This window comes from Athalia rosae, chromosome 2, assembly GCF_917208135.1.
Source record: "Athalia rosae chromosome 2, iyAthRosa1.1, whole genome shotgun sequence".
Taxonomy (NCBI): Eukaryota; Metazoa; Arthropoda; class Insecta; order Hymenoptera; family Athaliidae; genus Athalia; species Athalia rosae.
This window is the reverse complement of record NC_064027.1, coordinates 2,479,476-2,492,063: the sequence shown is the minus strand read 5'-3', so window position 1 is coordinate 2,492,063 and position 12,588 is coordinate 2,479,476. Positions and strand designations below refer to the sequence as shown.

Here is a 12,588-nt window from a genome sequence, read left to right as displayed (position 1 = left end):
GTAACCCACGCTACTCGAACTCCGTTCGTCATCATCCGGTATTCTTAATGGGACAAACGTACGAGGTACCCTGCACCTTAATTTCTCTCTCGAGGATCACACGATTCGTTCTACGTCGTCGAACTGTTTGCTCAAAATCGACGTAACTATGCGACCCGCAGCCGGCGTTTAATCGATGAGATATCGGCGGATGACTCGGAGTCCCGATTTTCTTTATTAGAGAGGAAGAAAAGCTCGACCGGAAATCGGAGATCGCGTGTATCCCGAAGAACGAAGTCGGCCCCCGAACGGATGTGCCGCATAACGCAAACAAAGCGCTATTTCACCGTGTAACGCGTTCTGCAGTTTACTGAATTAACTAGTGGCACGTTTTAACGACTTGGTTTATACGACGTCTACCCCCACCAGTTTCTCTCCAGGAATTATTCTCGTTTAGGCGCATTATGTAGACCAACGGTAACCAGCTATTAAACAAAACCAGGAATTATATACGCGTGCGTGATGTAATCTGGAAATTCACATCCGTACGTTATAATCCATGGTTAGATTCCAACGCCGGTTACGGAGAGCGAGGATGTGCAGTTGATGAATGAATTTGTCGATCTCCTAGCATTCGCGTACACACACGCGCAAAAGCGAAATGCATTTCAATCCGGAATTCGCGTATTAGTCGGGAAACTTCTCATAAATGTGGAGAGCCGCGGTCAGACACCCCTCGCCGGGAAACCTGTAGATTAATTTTGATCTGAATTAAAACGCGTTGGCCAACCACTTTTTTTTTTTTTGTTTTTTTTTGTTTTTTCTTTTTTTATCCAACACCCGCATCCCGGTGTCCTAATGTAATGAGAGAAAAAGTTTACGATTACTTTCGGTTTCATAAATCTCGCTCTATACGTACGTGTGAGGTGAGCCCCTTTTAATTCGCATTAGCCGAGTAGTAGTTTTTTTTTTTTGTTTCGCGCTCGCGAATATCGAAATTATTTTTTTACGACGAAATAATTGCTTCGTCCGTAGCGACACGCGCCGGACGATGGAAAAAATCGAAAAAGTCGTCATTTCCCCGATCGAAATTACGAACGTCCGTAGGGTGGAATGGAAAAAAAATATCGACCTTGAAAAAATAAGGATCACCCTGCGATGGAACAATATCGCACAATATGTCCTCGCGTTGATCAACAGGCCGTGTTACTTCTTTGATCTTTTCCCCCGAGCGATAAAATAAGATGATCTTTCTTTGATCGATGATACGATCATAAGGGTCGGAGGCTCGGTTTTTTACCGCACATTTTCAGGGGGTTTTTTTTTTTTCCTTCTTTGTATTTTTATCCTTTCGAATTTTCTTTCGGATCCCTTGCGACATTAGAAGTGGGAAGTATCCGAAAATAGCGACATCGCTACCGGAATTTAACCGGCTCTACCGTAGGTCATATTAGACCGAACTTATAATACCTAACGGACAAACAGATTTTCTCAGTTCGTCGAGCGGAACGAAGTTGAGGTTGGAATATCGATAGGTCAGAGCGCAGCGAGGGGTATGAACAAAAAAAAAAAAGCAGAAAAAAAGAACGGGAAGAAAACGAAAGAAAGAAGGGTAGAAAAAATAAGAGAAAAATCCGAGGCTGCAGGGTTCCGGGCGCTGCAAGTCCATAGCCAAGTTAACATATCGCGGGGCCATCTCTATACTACCTATACCGTCGTCTGAATATAAATCTCTTCTCTTATTCCTTATTCTCTTTCTGTTTCCACTTTTTCCACTCTACCTCGTTGCTATCGGAAAACGAGTAACGCCGCCGCTGCTTCCCATACTCATTCTGATCCTCTTTCGTCTTTTCCATTCTTGTAAATCTACACGTATACCGAGCAAACCTTTTCTTGCTCAGCGAAGCTCCTACGTACGGAAAGAAAATTTCCCTCCTTTTTTCCTCTTTTCTCTCTGCTTCTAATTTTTTTTGTTTTTTTTTTTGTTTTTTCTTTCTGTGTTTCTCCTATCTTCTTATCTCTCGCGCAACACGAAATAACGTCGCGTCAGAGGAGGCGCGACATATTTAAATAGGTAAGAGAGTCGCAAGCGGGACTCACGGTGAAAAGCTGAGCCGAAGGTATAGATATATCCTGGACAAAGCTCGTGTAACAACCTTCTCTTCTACTTTCTATCTTCTCTCTAGATTTCAAGTAGTTTTTCACGCTTTACATCCACACCTTGTTACACCCGTGCACCCTTCGCGTATCAAGATTTTTTTTTTCAAAGAGAAAGGTGGAAAGAAAAAGCAAAAAACCTCTTTCTGGCCTCACGTATGCGGATGCATAACCGTGTACACGCGATTGAAAAGCGAACTAATGCAAAGCGAAAATTCGCTTCACCTCGGTGAAATATATGGGGAATATTATACTGATATGTATATATATGTGTGTGTGTGTGTGTTTAATATGTATATTCCCTGCACTTTTGAATCATGTATTCCTACACGTGTATTATATACAGGGTGCGTCAAGTGGCAAGCGAGGGACGTCGGTGCTTTACTTTGGAATATAAAGGAAAGGAGCTAATTGAATCTCCGCCAACAATGAAAACCTCCCTTTGAATCTACTATTCGCGTTGTTTCCTCGGTACATTTTTAAAAACCTCTGCGAACGACGCGACTACCGACTACGTTCTTCCGTATTACATCATATCTATATCTATTATGTTATTGTACCATCCCTTTGAACCTTTGTTACGTATCCATTTCGATGTTATATACTACGAGTTGGACGATTCTAGTTTTATTTGTTTTTTTTATTTTTAGTTTTATTCCGTAATTCCGCAATTGCATATATACATATATACATACGTCGCGCACGTAAACTCGGGAGGGATATTTTTTGGTTTTTCTTTCTATTCGGCTTCCCAAATCGAATTACAGCGAGAGTCTACTTTGCTTTCAGTCTCTGATCCGAGCTTTTGAAGACCACCGTGTACTACATTTGTCTGAAAATTTTTTTATACCCAACATCTTTTCCCTCGCAAATCGAAATGAGCTCGATGGAGAAAAAAAAATGCTTGTGAAAAAAAAAAAAAATTCACGTACATCGGGAGAAAGGGGTGAAAAAACACGGCGAAGGGTAGAATAAAAAAAGAGAGTGCGACGGCGTGCTGAAAAACAATGGAAAAAACAATGGAAAGAATTCCGTTTGAAATGCGATAATTCATAAATGCAAAACCCAACCACCTTTCTTCTGCATGCCTTTGGTATTAAAGATTCCTCCCCTATACACCGCGATCGCGGCGCATTTACTCGGGGGGGAGAGAGTTTAGCTCCCGCTGCTTCAGCCGCTGCAAATATCCGTGTACGAGATAACCACTCTGCACTGGGATATATTGCGAGCCCTTCGAATCCCGCACTCGCGTTGCATTGTCCGTTTTCATTCTCCTCACTCTCGCCTCTGTACATAAATATGTGTATTTTTCTCCTCTCCTCTTTTTTTATACTTCATGCCGCCAAACCGCGCTACGCATTCCCCTCTTAGGGAACACGGTGTTACTCGTGTAACGTATGAAATGGAAAGACATTCTCGCGATTCACCGCGCTTCCGTTTGTCACTGGAGCCGGGAAAACTGGGCGCGCAGAATATCATTCGAAAGAATTTCGTATCTCGTCGCGAATCGGTGCACATGCGCGCGCCTCACTTTTCTAGTTCTAGTTGTACAAGTGTCGAAAAAATTGGCTGATTTTTTTCCTTCTTCGCATCGCCACCCCGCGATAGTAAATCCGTCACGAGGTGTACGGTGTAACAACAAATTATATGCGGAACGCATGCAGAAATTACGCTGGAAACTTCGTGCCGAAATCGTCAACCGGAAATGAACCGTCGTGTGTCGCGTAATTTATCGCTCAAACTGTACGGAACAGTCGTAGCAACCTCTCACGTATTTTCAGTTTATCGTTTGTATATTGTTCGCGACAAGCCCTCGTTTCGAATTTCGTCGGAAATAAAAGAATAAATGAAGGAATAAGAAATGAGAACTACGGCCCCTTCAAAAATTGATGAATTTATGTCTTCTGATTTCAGGTAAGTCGAAAGGAACACCCTTCAACGTACCGAATCCAGCAGGCTAACGGGGGTGAATTTCACTGATTGTGAGATTTGAGTGACCGACACGTCCGCCTAGGCGACTTCGGAGCGAATTGGATATGCCGGTGGCGTAAAACCCAGCGACTGATTGTCGGCGATGTTGTTGGATCGGTGGATTCATTGCGGGTCGGTCGTAAACGGGTATATATATATATACTACAATACAGTTTATAAATCGTCGGTGATGGTTGCGCGACTATTCCACGTCGCGGAATACGAGTAACACACCTAAATAACTTACCCACCCATCCCCAAACTTGTGGAGCAAGTTAAAACTTAATTAACTCTTAACCGTTGATGAAGTCTTGAGTGGAAATCTACGCGGTTGGCTGTATTCGGTGTACGGATCGCGCGAGGTTCGGGTCAAGCTCCCGATTAGATTTAGACCCGAAACGACGAGGGCACACAACCTGGACCTAACCCTTCCTCATCCCCCGCGGGGATGAATTTTACGTAGGCACCGTTATCTCCGCGACAACTCTCCCTCGCCTCTATTATGTCCGAAATGAAACGAACGGGGACCGGAGGATTGTTCGGCAAAAATCGACCCTCAAAATTTCGAAGCGGCGGTGGTTGATTTTTCGCCATTTTCTTTTTCTTCACGCTCGTTAACGGCGACTCTGGCGGGGCATAATATGAACTACTCGTGTGTTAGCGTCGTTTCGTGACAAGCACGTAGACAGCGATGTTGCGGAACGGTTATGTAGCAAGAAATTACTCGAAGCGGCGATCAAGTGAGTCTCACATGAGACTCAGGCTCAGTTTAAACGCAAAAAGTATATTACCGGTAAGTATCGTCGCTAGCTATAACGCTAACGCTTACTACCGTGGTGCAGTACAGGTTCTCCTCCTTAATTACAATAATTTATTTTCCATTAGCAATATCGCTTTCCTATACATTATATTTTCCCAGGCCGTTTTTACTCACGCGAATGAAAAGAGAAAACGAAGAAAGTATTCTTGAGAATCGAGTATAGGTACATTATCCTCGAGTCATGAATAATTCAGCATTTCAATTGGGAATGAGTACATATTATTCTTGAAATAGTTGAAAGCAAATCGTTTGAATTGAATTTATTGTCTCGAAAAAAAATTCAACATCGATCATCTCTTTACTTCATCACGTTCGAAACATGTAATTTCGGAAAATATGTTTTTGGCAATCTTATACATATACAGTTGGTCGGATATCAATAATTCTCCGCGCGTGAGGGTACTGCAGTAGATTAGTACACCAGATATTAATAAAACATATTCGAAATAATGAGGAAAGTAGTTCGAAAAGGAAGTGGGGCAGGCTTTTTTCATTAGCGGGTAGGTTTTGCTGCTGCATGACGGCATTCTGAACCAGCGGCGAAGAGTACGTCGCATGATAATTGGAAATTTTACGGGTTAAATGTTTTGTAGGGTAACGTGAGCCCGGAATGATCCTTGGGGAGAAAAGCGCGCGATATTACTCGAAAATATATTTTACACCCCAGAAAGCGATAAACTCATCCGGCGAGGTGCGGCCGCAGCGGCACCAGCGGGCTGCTGCGGGGAGAATCGTTTTCGGTTTTTGATTTTTCATTTCACCCACTTCGGTTATAGCAATTATAAATATTTTAATTGCACGCGCAGCTGATTGCCAACGGTCTACGCCCCGCTGCGAATGTCGTCTGTTATACCTAGTCTTTCCTGAGAGCCAATTTGATCCATTTCTTACATCGTCATCGATCGCCATACGTGTTTCGATGAAACGGAGAACCTTCGAACAACCGACTTGTTTGCCACCTTTCATTTTTCTTTGAAATTTTCTTCGTTATTTACGACGCGAGTTTCAGTTTCCGATTATCGTCCGCCTGCGAGTAACCAATTCCACGGATTTTGAATTATCGCAGTTCATTTTTTCTCTCTCTCCCTTCGGAAGTTCGATATTTTTTAGTTTCTGAATTCTCTCGCGCTTGGTGGGCAAACGGAGAGACGGAAGATAAGATGAAAAAAATTATCTCAGCGTCGAGTCCTCGACGTTGGCCAAAATCTGAGCGCGTCGTAGTTCATCTCGCGTTTAAATTCTGTCACTCCGAGTTCTCTGTGAGAGACAAACTTGTTCTCTGTAGGGAAGTAACTTGTAATAGTTTTACACTAAACTAAATTTACCGTCTACTTCTTACTACTACTACGGCCGCTTTACGCTGCTGTTGCTTCTGCCAACGTCTTCCGCAAATTTATCATCCGGCAGTTTCTTACCAAAAGTTCCTTCATTCGATTCACAAACCAGCGCAGCTGCATCTCCGACGTCACGACTCGACGTCGACAACGACTTTATGCAACTATATATATATATAGATGCGCTCGCCGCGATTTCACTCCGCAACACATAATGTCCGCAAAATTTGCTCATTCAACTCCTAATCCTTTTTCGTTTCTTCGTTTCCTTTTTCTCTCCTCTTCTTTCAACGCAGATTAGTGAGGTTGCTGGATGTCTTTCCTTCGTCGGTGAAGACGACCGGTAGTAGCCTTCCATCGATGTTTTCGACGTACGACAAACGCGCGGGAAACTTTGTTCGTGCCCTGAGGCAACGCACTGATTGAGGATGCGTCTCCACATGCCAACGTATTTCCACGCAACTTGTCCTCGGGATTATTCTACGCGTTGGAATCTCGCGTCTCGTCTCAGCCGATTCCTGTTTCGAATACAAATAGATACCGTAGGGCTCTATGCCTCCACATGCAATCCATATGACCGGTGGAAGAAAAGAAAAAGATAATAAATAATTCTGATATCGCTGCTTTCGAAATACGGAGTAACTTAGGCCGGAATTTGGTCGTGAAACGCTTTCTCCCTGTTTTATCCTTTCTTTCCGTTTACTTTTTTATTTTATTTCATTTTATCTTATTTTATTTTATTTATTTATGTTTTTTTTCTCCAACGAAGGAGACTTCCGGTCACCGTATACAGCGTAGCCCAGATTTTTGTTGAATTTTTTCCCCTAAAACCAACCGGGCAGTAAAAATCCTAGTAAAAGTTTCGTGTTATGGTCGCTTTGTTGATCCAATTTATGATAATACAGAGTTGGACTTCGCCACGCTCAAGTATACTTTTCCGTTTTTTTTTTCTCCTTTTTCTTCTTTATTGAATCTATGTTGAAAAAGTGGAATGTACGATTGCTGCGGAGGTATAAAAGTGAAGACTTGCAGTGCGGCCGAACTTTTACTCCAAAGGCCAATCCGCGCAATAAGTTGCGAAGAACGGAAGTATACTATCTATGCAGGTGAATGTGAATTCATACCCAGAGCATTTCACGTCAAACGGGTTACTTTTTCCAAAATATTTCACAATTTCTTTTTATCGAGTCTGCTATGGTATTCTTATTTATTTCGATCTCGGGAAACTGAATGTGGAAGCTAAATTCATCTCTCTATGAATTGAATCGAGTAATCGCCAATTTATAGCTTTTTGGAGCAGAAAAATGGAGATATCTCGATGGGAAAAATTCGTGGCTTAATTTGGACAACGGATTCGTGTTCCTGAGGTCAAAATATATAAGAAAAGTGCCATACGATCTATTTTAAAAAATAAAAATTTTTGGCCAAAATTTGAGATTTTTCCAAGGGGTACCCCTTACGATTTTTTCAAATTTTGACCAAAAATTTTTATTTTTTAAAATCGATCGTATGGCACTTTTCTTATGCATTTTGACCTCAGGAACACGAATCCGTTGTCCAAATTGAGCTACGATTTTTTCCCTTGGAGATATCCTCAAATTTATGCCAAAAAATGCGATAATTCGGCGATAACTCAGTCATTTTTGCAGATAGATCAATTTTTTTTTCGAATTCGGATTCCTGAGCTCAAATTACTTTGAGATAGACTAAAAAATAAATTTTTTATTTTTGACCCCAAAAAGCTGAAAATTGGCGATAACTCGGTTAATTTTATAGATAGATCAATTTTTCTTTCAGATTTAGATTCCTGAGGTCAAAATACGTAATAAAAATGCCATACGAATGATTTCAAAAATACCTAATTTTCGAACCAAAAATCCCTTCAAAGTTTTTTCGATTTTGGGGTCAAAAATCAAAAATTTTCTAAATTGGGGTTTCTACGCTATTCCCATGTATTGTGACCTCACGAATCTAAATCTAGCTATTTAAAAAATTGATCGAGTTATATCGTCAATTGATCGCTCCAAAATATGAAAAATTAAGGATGTCTCGATGTAATTCCAATAAAAACAAAAATAGAACTCATCATGTACGTCCCACATATCTCGTCTTCGGATTTTCCACATTTTCAGAATAATCCAAGGCTTGTAAAAAAAAATTGAAAGACAGAAATAAAATGAAAATAAAATAGGAATGAGAATAAATAAGAGGACGTGGTTCGCCAGACAATATAAGGGGAAATGCAAACCTTCGCCGCGTCTTTCTCTACGTGGCAATAATTTATCAGGTGTCAGAGTTTAGGAAGAGCCGGAGGACCAAAAATCTTCTCGACGACTCTTTTTTCATAAAAAACCCAACCTACTCGTTTGAAAACCTCCTCGGCATTGTGCGGCGCTGGTTCATATTTTATATTTTAACCAGTAATACGAGGGGTGTACTAAAAAAAAAAGGCAAAAATGACGTCGAGGCAGTGCTCGCTATTTTTTTTGTTTCCCGCTCGACCATGGCTGCCATGGGACTCGCGATCGGGGTGCTGAATTTCCGTACGAACACACGATCGTGTTCACGTGTTCGCGCGCGCGCCACGCACACGCACGGACTCCGCGAGGGTTGGGTTGTATCGTGAAAAATAAAGCGGCGTGGTAATTGGCTTAACAAATCTCGCGTCATAAATCCGTGTCGGGGTGGCCTCGTTGATGGAGTTTATTTCTTCGGTATACCGTAGAGGTATGTACGTATAACGTACCTCGCAGCGGTGGGTATATAACAGTTTGTACGAGGTATTACATATATATATATATATATATATATATATATATAAGTACGCCGGTATATACGTGCGCCGCTTACACCCGGTGTGTGTTTGAAGATCAAAATCTTACATAGGAGGTAATAGTTACAGGGTCGCGACTGCGGAGTGGCTGCACCGTGGGGTTGCCCTCTTCGTTCGCGGTGCTCGCTCTCGGCTTTTGGCTCTCGCCGGGCTGTTTGGCCGTTGGTCGTCGGGTTGCGTTACGCGAGCCGTTAGGGAAATCAAATGCCCCCGATAACGCCCCACGACCGGACGAATTAAACTCATATATTTACCAGCGGCAGTCGGTCCTCCCCCGACATGGACTTTGCCCCGGCTGTACGGCCGCCCGGTGTACGTATGCCTATAGACACCTACCTTTTCAACCTCCCGTCAGTCAAGCGTTACTCGCAGGGTCGCGACACCGGATTTATATGTATATTGCATAAATATAACCCAACCCTTTCGGTAAATAATAATCCCATGTAACCCGCTCACGCGTCACGTAGCTACGTTGATAATTGTTATTCTCGGACTCGGCCGAATCGCGACGATGCGAGCTGATACACGGAGAGTGCTTTTCCACCTTATAAATAATCAAGGAATGATTGACGCGTCACGTGTCCAAAGTCCACATAACTTACTTGCGTCTGTCAGTTGAATGCGGGAGACGGATATCCGCCCCTGCATTAGGATACTTTCGCACTTTTTTTCTTCTTTTCCTCTTCCTCGATCCTAATTTTTTTTTTTTTATTTTTATTTTCACTCGTGAGTTGGGTTGCGTTCGTTTACTTGGTACACCCTTCACCCTTCGCGTATACCTTTATTCGTACGTATAGCGTACTCAGTGGTACATAAAACTCGCGTTATCTGGTATCTCTAAAAATTTATTGCTCGGCCCCAACATTAGCCGAGTAATTTTTGTCACATTACTTTTTCGCTTTTTTTTTTCTTTTTCTTTATTTATTTATTTTGTTCCACTTTTTATTTTCCTTTTTTTTTTCTCTCTCGTTATTTTTATTCATCTTTTTTTTCCGTTCTTTCACCCGCCCACTTTTTTTTTTTTTGTTAATTTTTTTATTTTCAGTAAGTTGGGGATCGTGAACTCGTGAAACTCTTTTAACACATTTAAACGTATTAAATTTAACTACACTACACTTGAGCTTCTTTGTAATGCTTTTTTTATTCTCTTTCGCTATAACTATTATTTATATTTTCACTTTGATGTAGTTTTGTTGGAACAATACATTTTAAAACGTCGGCCGACGAATAATTAATTAACGCTGTACACATACATACGTACGCACGTGGTACGAACATATGTGAACGAAAAATTAGGGTATAACCCAGTTTCAGTTCCATTTCCTTTTTTTTTTTGTTTTTTCGTTTCATTTCCTTCTCTCTGTTTTTAATTATTCTACTTTTGGTTTTTATACGGATATAAATCAACCGTCCAGTTTCTTAGGAAATAATTCACTCTGTACGGTTCTAACGGCCGTAATAATTGATCGCGCAGCGACGGTGAATTTTAACAATCACGTATAAATTATTTCACGAGGAAGTAGAGTGGAGTTGGAAAAAAAAAAAAAAAAGAAAAACCGAAAAACTTACGCAAGCGATGGAAAGAGCTTTCGATTTTGGCGTCGCGAAACCGAGGAACTTCCCTCGATCGCGTGATGAGCCCCGCGAGATAAAAAGTAGCGATAAGGGAAAAACAACCCCCTTCGAAAAAACGGTGTCGCGGCTGAGAGAACGAGATGTTTTCAAAATCCTCGGTTCGGATAGCCTCGCGCTCAAGTCGACGAGGCTATCAATTTCAATTTCTGTCTTTTTCCTATCTCCTCTATTTCCGATATATCGCCACGATGCGTAACCCTGTGTCGTTTACATCTTCCCAACACATGTGCGTAGTCGCACACGCGCGCCCGCGTACGCAACGAACGGGGTGAACGGGGACCAGAAAAGTACAACTGGCAACTGCTTAGAGGATGATAACCTAACCCTTATACCGCACTCAGCTTATACCTTATCTTTATCATTCCCATTCGCTTCGACTCCCCTCCCCCTCCCTCCCCATCCGCCCTCCGCCCTTTGCCTATATTTTCATTTTTCCTTTCCCTCCGTACCGCCTCACCGTTATCTCATCTTTATACCCCGCCGCGGGGTTGCTGCACGAGACCAACCAAGGCAGCTTCTTATCTTTCTGTCTTACCAAACCTGGTGGTCCTCCGACGCGCGCAGCACAGATTTCTTTCCCTCTCAAAATTTGTGTTCATTTTCAATTTCTCTTTGTTTCTCGCAGCTTTTATCCCGTTGTATCGCAATTGTCCCGACGCGGTTCGTTCTCTCAACAAGCGCGACGAAGTAATCGTCCTCGTTTTTTTTTTTTTTGTTTTTGGTTTTTTTTATTACTCTCTTCGCTCGTCGCCCAGGGTCGCGAAATCGGATTTTCAATTATCATCATCGTCGGAGCGACCTGTAGCGGGGTATATGTATATTTTTGAACGTGAATTACTCCGGACGTTTAATCGCCCCATAATTTAATTTCATCGCCCTTCCACGTATACCAGTACACCCACCCAGCCATCGGGACGGTGATGTGCGGAGCGCCGTAGCCGCTCGCCCCGTCAAGCGAAAGAAAAAGATGAATTTACCCGCACGAGCCGAGCCCCTCCGTGAAATGTACGCATCCTTTGTTTATCGGTTAAATAGAATAACAGAGATTGAAATTTAACGAAATGAAATTTCACTGGTAATCTACATCTACGCGATACGTCGTTGCACTCGAATGATTTTCACCGCGTGTTGCGAATGAGTGGCGAAGATCGAATGGGGGGGTGAAAAACAAAGTGTGGAACGGAAGAAGTACAAGTTGAGAAAATTGTAGAGATTCAACCCCCGGAATCCCCCGTGATGATTAAAAATTGTTTATCCAAATGAAAATTCTTCGCGATGGGGATTCACCCCGGTGCTCCGTACAGTTGGTAAGATTATTAAAGGGGGTGTCCAATAAATTTCCTCATACATTCAACGATCTCTGCACCGCGAAGCCCCCGCATTTTTTTTTTACGCTACAGTTCATACCGAGGAACCCCAAATTGCTGCGAGCGATTAAAAAGGTCAGCCAAATTTGAAAGACGCGATTTCTTCTTCTTTTTTTTTTCTCTTTTTCCCGCCGCCAACTGTCAGTCCGAAAGAAGACGCAAAAAAAAAAAAAAAAACACCCCCGTGACGATCAACGGCGTCCCTTCCGCTCGTGAAAATCGAGAGTGCGAAAGGTCGACGAAAATATAGAAAACGAAAAAACCGAGAAAAAGTTTGTCGCTAAAAAATTAGACAAAAGCCCCAAAACATAACGCACCCCTAATCACAGCGTCGGTTAGCGGATGGTTTACATAACTTTCGGGCTTGTTTAAAGTTGTTTAAAAATTCAGCATCACCGCGGTAGAGGTACGAACGCCACGGGCTTCGCAGCAGGTAGCGTATAATAAATAAATATATGGTCGCTGCACGTAACATGTGTAGGTGTACGAAAC

At 42.3% G+C, this 12,588-nt stretch overlaps 1 protein-coding gene and 1 long non-coding RNA gene across 3 annotated transcripts in view; both read left to right on the top strand.

Annotated features, from left to right (window-relative positions):
• LOC105691699 (hemicentin-1) overlaps positions 1 to 12,588 on the top strand; it is a 182,544-nt gene that overhangs the window by 77,548 nt on the left and 92,408 nt on the right. The window lies entirely within an intron of this gene.
• Positions 4,038 to 12,588, top strand: part of LOC125499948 — a 63,778-nt gene continuing 55,227 nt past the window's right edge. Inside the window, exon 1 of the long non-coding RNA XR_007277055.1 lies at positions 4,038 to 4,254. This is a non-coding gene — a long non-coding RNA (uncharacterized LOC125499948). The remainder of the gene's footprint in view (positions 4,255 to 12,588) is intronic.